The sequence below is a fragment of the Microtus ochrogaster genome, chromosome 6 (genome assembly GCF_000317375.1).
Source record: "Microtus ochrogaster isolate Prairie Vole_2 chromosome 6, MicOch1.0, whole genome shotgun sequence".
Classification (NCBI taxonomy): domain Eukaryota; kingdom Metazoa; phylum Chordata; class Mammalia; order Rodentia; family Cricetidae; genus Microtus; species Microtus ochrogaster.
This window is the reverse complement of record NC_022013.1, coordinates 12,260,986-12,266,556: the sequence shown is the minus strand read 5'-3', so window position 1 is coordinate 12,266,556 and position 5,571 is coordinate 12,260,986. Positions and strand designations below refer to the sequence as shown.

Genomic DNA, 5,571 nt, shown 5'->3' with positions numbered 1-5,571 from the left:
CCCCCCCTCTCCTCTCTCCCTGCTACTCTGGTGTTTTGAGACAGGGTTTCTCTGTAGCTCTGTTCTAGAACTTGTTCTGTATATACGTCAGGCTGGCCTCGAACTCAGAGTTTTACCTTACTCTGCCTGACTGCTGGGATTAAAGGCCTACACCGCCACTACCCAGCCCTCAGTGATTTCTTACGTAAAATAAGAGTCTAATTTTGGGGGGCGTTTAAAAGGGTGAAGGTAAGTAGCCTGGCATGATGGCAGTTGTGCAGCCACTAGCCCTTCCCATTTGTGTTTGTTTGTTTGTTGTTTCTTGAGTTGGAATCTTGCTAGGTAGCCCAGGCTAGTCTGAAACTCAAGGCCCTCCTGCCTCAACCTCCTAAGTGCTGAGACTAAGGATAGGCGTGTACTCTGTGTTTAGTTTTCAATAATTCTTTAAAAGTTTCCATTACATTTATGTATGTATGTGTGATTTCATTATGTATATGTATAGGTGTATGTGTGTGATTACATTTATGTATATTTGGGTGTGTGCGTGGGTGTGTGCACCTCGAGTTCTGAGGAGCTTATTCTCTTCAGCCAGGTCATTGATTTTACTCAATCAGCCATCTCACCACCCCATATTCCCATTTTTGAGTGTTTCGTTCATTAGACACACGAGCCGTATCCTGGTGGATAGAGTGTCCCCAGTCTCTGTCCTGATGATGGGACTGTATTTAGCACTGTCTCCTGGATGCCTCAGAGTGAATCTGGTTGCTGTCACCCATGCATGCACTGGTACCATGCATGCACTGGTTCCACGCATGCACTGGTTCCTCCTCTGCTGTGAACTGCAATCTGGGAGAGGCAGCTGAGCCCTGATTTTTTTTTTTTTTTTTTTAAAAAGCTGCCTCCGTTCTCCAGAATTGCCTCTTGGATTTGACCTTGCCCTGGTCTCTAGCTCACAATGAATGGAAGTGTCTGGGTTACTCCTGCATGGAATCTGCCCATCCTGCTGGTTCACCCTTGTGGGCTGAACACTCACTACTCTGGTTGTGGTGCTGATGGCCATTGATGGCAGGTGACAAGCCAGTTGGAAGCAGTCCCTTGTGTGTTTGCACAGTGGCTTCTCTCATTGTCCTTTCTTACTTGTTGAAGGTTAAATGCTGCCAACTTTCTCTTTGAGCAGTTTCTTTCCTCATCAGCCCCCCCCCCATGCCCTCCCTACCACCCTCCTCTTGCTTAAACTTGAGAGTGAAGTAATGAGGCCACTGAGCTGATGTGGGTCTTGTCTGGGGCCATGTCCCGTGTGAGCAGTGTGAGGTCTTGTTGCTGAACAGGGACTTTGTGTTTTTGTCTCCTGCCCCCATTTTAAGGCTTTTCTTTGGCTGTGTCCCTCCCTGTTATTTAGCCAACGGTAGGAAGTGTTTGATAGCATACTAGGTTTTATTAACAAGTTTAAAAGAGAGTGTCCTCTTCCCCATCACAGATGGTGAAGGGCTCACCCTGTGGTTCCATCCGCCTGCCTGGATATATACAGATTTATTTACTATTTTACAACAAAGGAAACGGAGCCTAGGGCCTCGCACAGCAGGCCAGTGTTCCAGCACAGAACCACATCCCTCCATCCCTACAAACTTTTATGTTTTCTTTTTTGGTTTTTCGCGACAGGGTTTCTCTGTGTGGCTTTGGAGCTTGTTCTGGAACTCACTCTGTAGACCAGGCTGGCCTCAAACTCACAGAGCTCCTCCTGCCTCTGCCTCCCGAGTGCTGGGAGGATTAAAGTCTGTTTCCAAGGTTCTTCTGGAACCTCCCGTGCATCCCTTGCACCCCGGATTGACCTCTGTCTAACTCCGCCTTGTCTCAGTTTTGCAAATGCGGGTCTTGCCTGAGGAGTAAAATAGTAGACTTTCACTACAGAAAGTGTAGATCAACTGTTAAAAGGGCTTGGATCAAAGGGACCTCGCCCAGTTGCCAGAGTGCTTGCCTAGCATGCAGGAAGCCATGGGTTTTATTCCCAGTACTTTTAACCAAGTGTGGTGGTGCACACCTGTAATGTCATCCCAGCTCTCTGAGAGGCAAGAAGGTCAGAAGTTGAAGGTCATTCTCAGCTACAGAGAGTGAGGATAGCTGGGGGTGCTTGAGACCCTGTCTTTAAAAAAGAAAGGAGGGAAGGGAGAAAGGAAGTTCTTAGAATTACAGTTTTAAAAATGAGTTATTTGCGTTTGGTGTGGTGGCGCAGCTTCTAATCCCAGCTCTCAGAAAGCAGAGACAAGGGGATTTCTGTGAGTCTGAGACTAGCCTATTTTATATTGTGGGTTCCAGGCCAGCCAGAGTCACATAGAAACCCTGTCTTTAAAAAAGTTACTATTCAACAGCCAGGGCTCTCTGTAGTAGCTTCTATGTGACAATATCCACGCAATATGCAAAATATATTCATTGTTGCTAATTTGCATGTTTCTGCCAAATTAAAAAAAGTATCCAGCTGAAACTCAAAGTAACTGAAAAACAAAAGCAAAAGGCAGAAAAATTCAAAGAAAAATCGAATTTAAGTTGCCTATAATATTGCGTGTGTGTATATTTAATCCATTTATTTAGTGTGTGGGGACACTTTCTTGCCACTGCACACGTGGGAAGGTCAGCTTTCTCCCACAGGGGTCCTGGTGGTGGGAGGGTCAGGCCTGGAAGCAAGTGCCTTTACTGTCTGAGTCATCTTGCCAGCCTGGCAACTAACCTTCTATGTATACATATTTTAAAATTGGAATACTATATTGCTATATCATAAACTCTTTCTCTGGCCAGCTTTATATTGTGAGCAGTCATTTTTCTATGGTTAGAAATTAAACATTTAAAGACAATAAGATGACTCAACACATAAAGACAGCTTTGCCACCAAGACTGATAACCCGAGTTCAATTCCCAGGACCCACATGGCGGAAGGAGAGAACTGATTATTTCAAATAGTTGTCTTCTGACTTCAACATATGTGCCATGTACATATATACAAATAAATGTAATGATTTTTTAAAAGTTAGACTGAAGAGTGGTGTTATAACTTAGTGGTAGAGCACTTGTCTAGAAATTAGACATTGATAAACATCCTGTGGATACAGCTTGATCATTTTTTAGTTGTAAACCTAACAAATAGAATTAGAGCATTAAAATGTTACACACTGTCTTGGCAGAGGGTTTCACGCCTCCCAGCCTGGTGTGTCTCACTGTCTCTCTTAAAGTCAGGTGTTGCCAGTTTTCACAGGAAAATTTATTTTATTTTTTTATTAAAAATCTTTTGTGTAGTATCTTAGTCACTGTTTAAGGTGAAGTCCCAGCCTTTATGGAATTTAGTCTAGCCTCAAACTTGTGGTCCTCCTGTCTCAGCCTCGAGTGCTGGGATTATAGGTGGTGAGCACCAGCTTGGTTAAGTTCTCTGTGCCCTATAGTAACTAACATGATGAAATATCTAAGATACCGTAGTCTTTTAGGATGTATGCGTAATTTTACTATGTCCTTTGTAAATTTCTCTTTGATATTTGTCCCTTCCATCCGAAGAGACATCATTTATGAACCATTTAGCGGCCATGTGTTGCAATGTTTATTTTTCCTCTGTCAGTCATCTAGCTGTATTTTGCGATAATTACACTTGTGTGTAGCATGTACGACCTGAGGGTCCTGAGCATGCTAAGCTAGCACTCTCAGACCAATGACTAAATTTTGTATGTATGAATATATGTTCATATGAGTGCATGTATTTATTCATTTGTGTGAGTGCCTACAAACCATACACACAGGTGGAGATCAGAGCATGTGGAGATCAGAGGAGAGCTTGTGGGTATTCTGTCCTTCAACTATATAGGAACTGTATAGGTCCTGGGGATCTGCTTAGGTTGTCCGGCTTGGTGGCAGGGACATTTGGCCTTACCTGCTTAATGATCCTGCCTGCCCATGGCTTATGTATTTATTGTTTGACCTGCATTTTAAGCATTATGTTGGATGCCTTATGGTACATGAGCAATAATTACTCAGAAAATGTATGCATCTTTCTTCCTTTTGCTCTTATCGATAGCACACCTCCCATCCAAGTCCTTAACCAGAGCCTGTCTTGATAAGCTTTAGATCAGATAAGATTGGGTGACTTCTGGTTAATCTGGGTTAATCTTGAGTTGGTGGCCAGCCTGGGCTATATAGTAAGGTCAAGGCTAAATAAACATGTCATTATTATCATATTATAAATAGCATGTCATTCAAGACCCTTTTATCCCATTGAAAGGTTTTCTCTCTAGTTATTTATGTTTATTGTATTGGCCCTATGATATTTATTGCTGTTTTTTCCCCTCGGTTGTGCTGAGAACAGAAGCCAGGGCCTTGTGTGTGCTAGGTGAGTGTTCTGTCTTTGAACTGTGCCCTCAGTTGCTTGCTGTTTTATCTGTGTGAAGCCCATCCAAGTCCTTCTCGTGGAGGGCTGTGTTTAAAGTTCTCTGAGAGCAGAAAGAGAAGTGGATGTATATCGTTTCTTTCTGAACCAATGGACCACCACTCCCTGCCATGCCCGAGGAGTGCCTTGGCTGTAGTCACGCCACACAGGGGTGTGCTGGTCTCCAAACCTGGTGGCTGGTTTTAGATGTGGAGAAAACTGTTTGAAAACAAATATGTTCAGAGGAGATGTAAAGGAACGAACAACTGTAGAATGCAGAATAGACTGAAGGCTTGCAAGTCCCCTGTTGGGGTCAAAGTTCCTTGTGGACGGACACAGCTTTCCTGACCCAGGAGCCTGAGGGGGAGGGAGGAGAATCCCAGGCGCTTCTGGCTTGGTGATAAGAAGCTCTTTTCAGAGTGCTTGCTGAGGAGAGAAAGAAAGCATTGGTATTTTCCACCCAAACGACTCTTAATATTTTTTTATTGAATTTATTTATTTGTTCGTGTGCTTCTGAGATCAGACAAGATAGGGTGCATTAGTTTGTGTGTGTGTGTGGGGGGTTTGTGCTTCAGGGAGTGTGTGTGGAGGTCAGAGGACAACCTGCCGGGGTTGGCTCTCTCCACCATGAGGGTCCCAGGTAGAATTCAGATCATCAGGCGCGGTGGCAAGCGCCTTTATGTGATGAGCCATCTCAACAGCCTCAAAACAACTTTGAGCCTTAAACCTAGTGACCCAACGTCGCTGGACCTTGATTTCATCCACCCAGGAACTACAGTCGTGGAGGGTGAAGGTTCTGAAAGGAGGGGAAACCGAAGGAAAGGCCAGCGTGGCTGACACATCTGTCTTGTAGCCAGGGGACCTCTCCTCTTCCATGACTTACTGTAAATTGGGCAAAGAACACCCTTTTAAGGTGCTCCTCGGGCGATACAGCCAGCTGGAGATTGCCGAGCCTGTGGCCAGCCGCCTGGCTCCAACAAGCCCATTTCTGCCATTACTGTTTATAGAGAGAAAACAGTTGGCTTAGCTGGTAAGTGTGTTTGCTGCTAAGCATAACAGCCTGGCTTTGATCCCAGGACTCATGTGAGCAGAAACAGTGGCGGAGGAAGAGACTCCTGCATCATACAGTGCTGTGGGGTGGTGTGTGTGTGTGTGTGTGTGTGTGTGTGTGTAGTGTGTGTGTGTGTGTGAGT

The 5,571-nt window shown here is 44.7% G+C and overlaps 1 protein-coding gene across 1 annotated transcript in view; it reads left to right on the top strand.

The window, feature by feature from the left end:
* The window catches only part of Tfcp2l1 (transcription factor CP2 like 1), a 54,244-nt gene that overhangs the window by 5,384 nt on the left and 43,289 nt on the right, over positions 1-5,571 (top strand). The window lies entirely within an intron of this gene.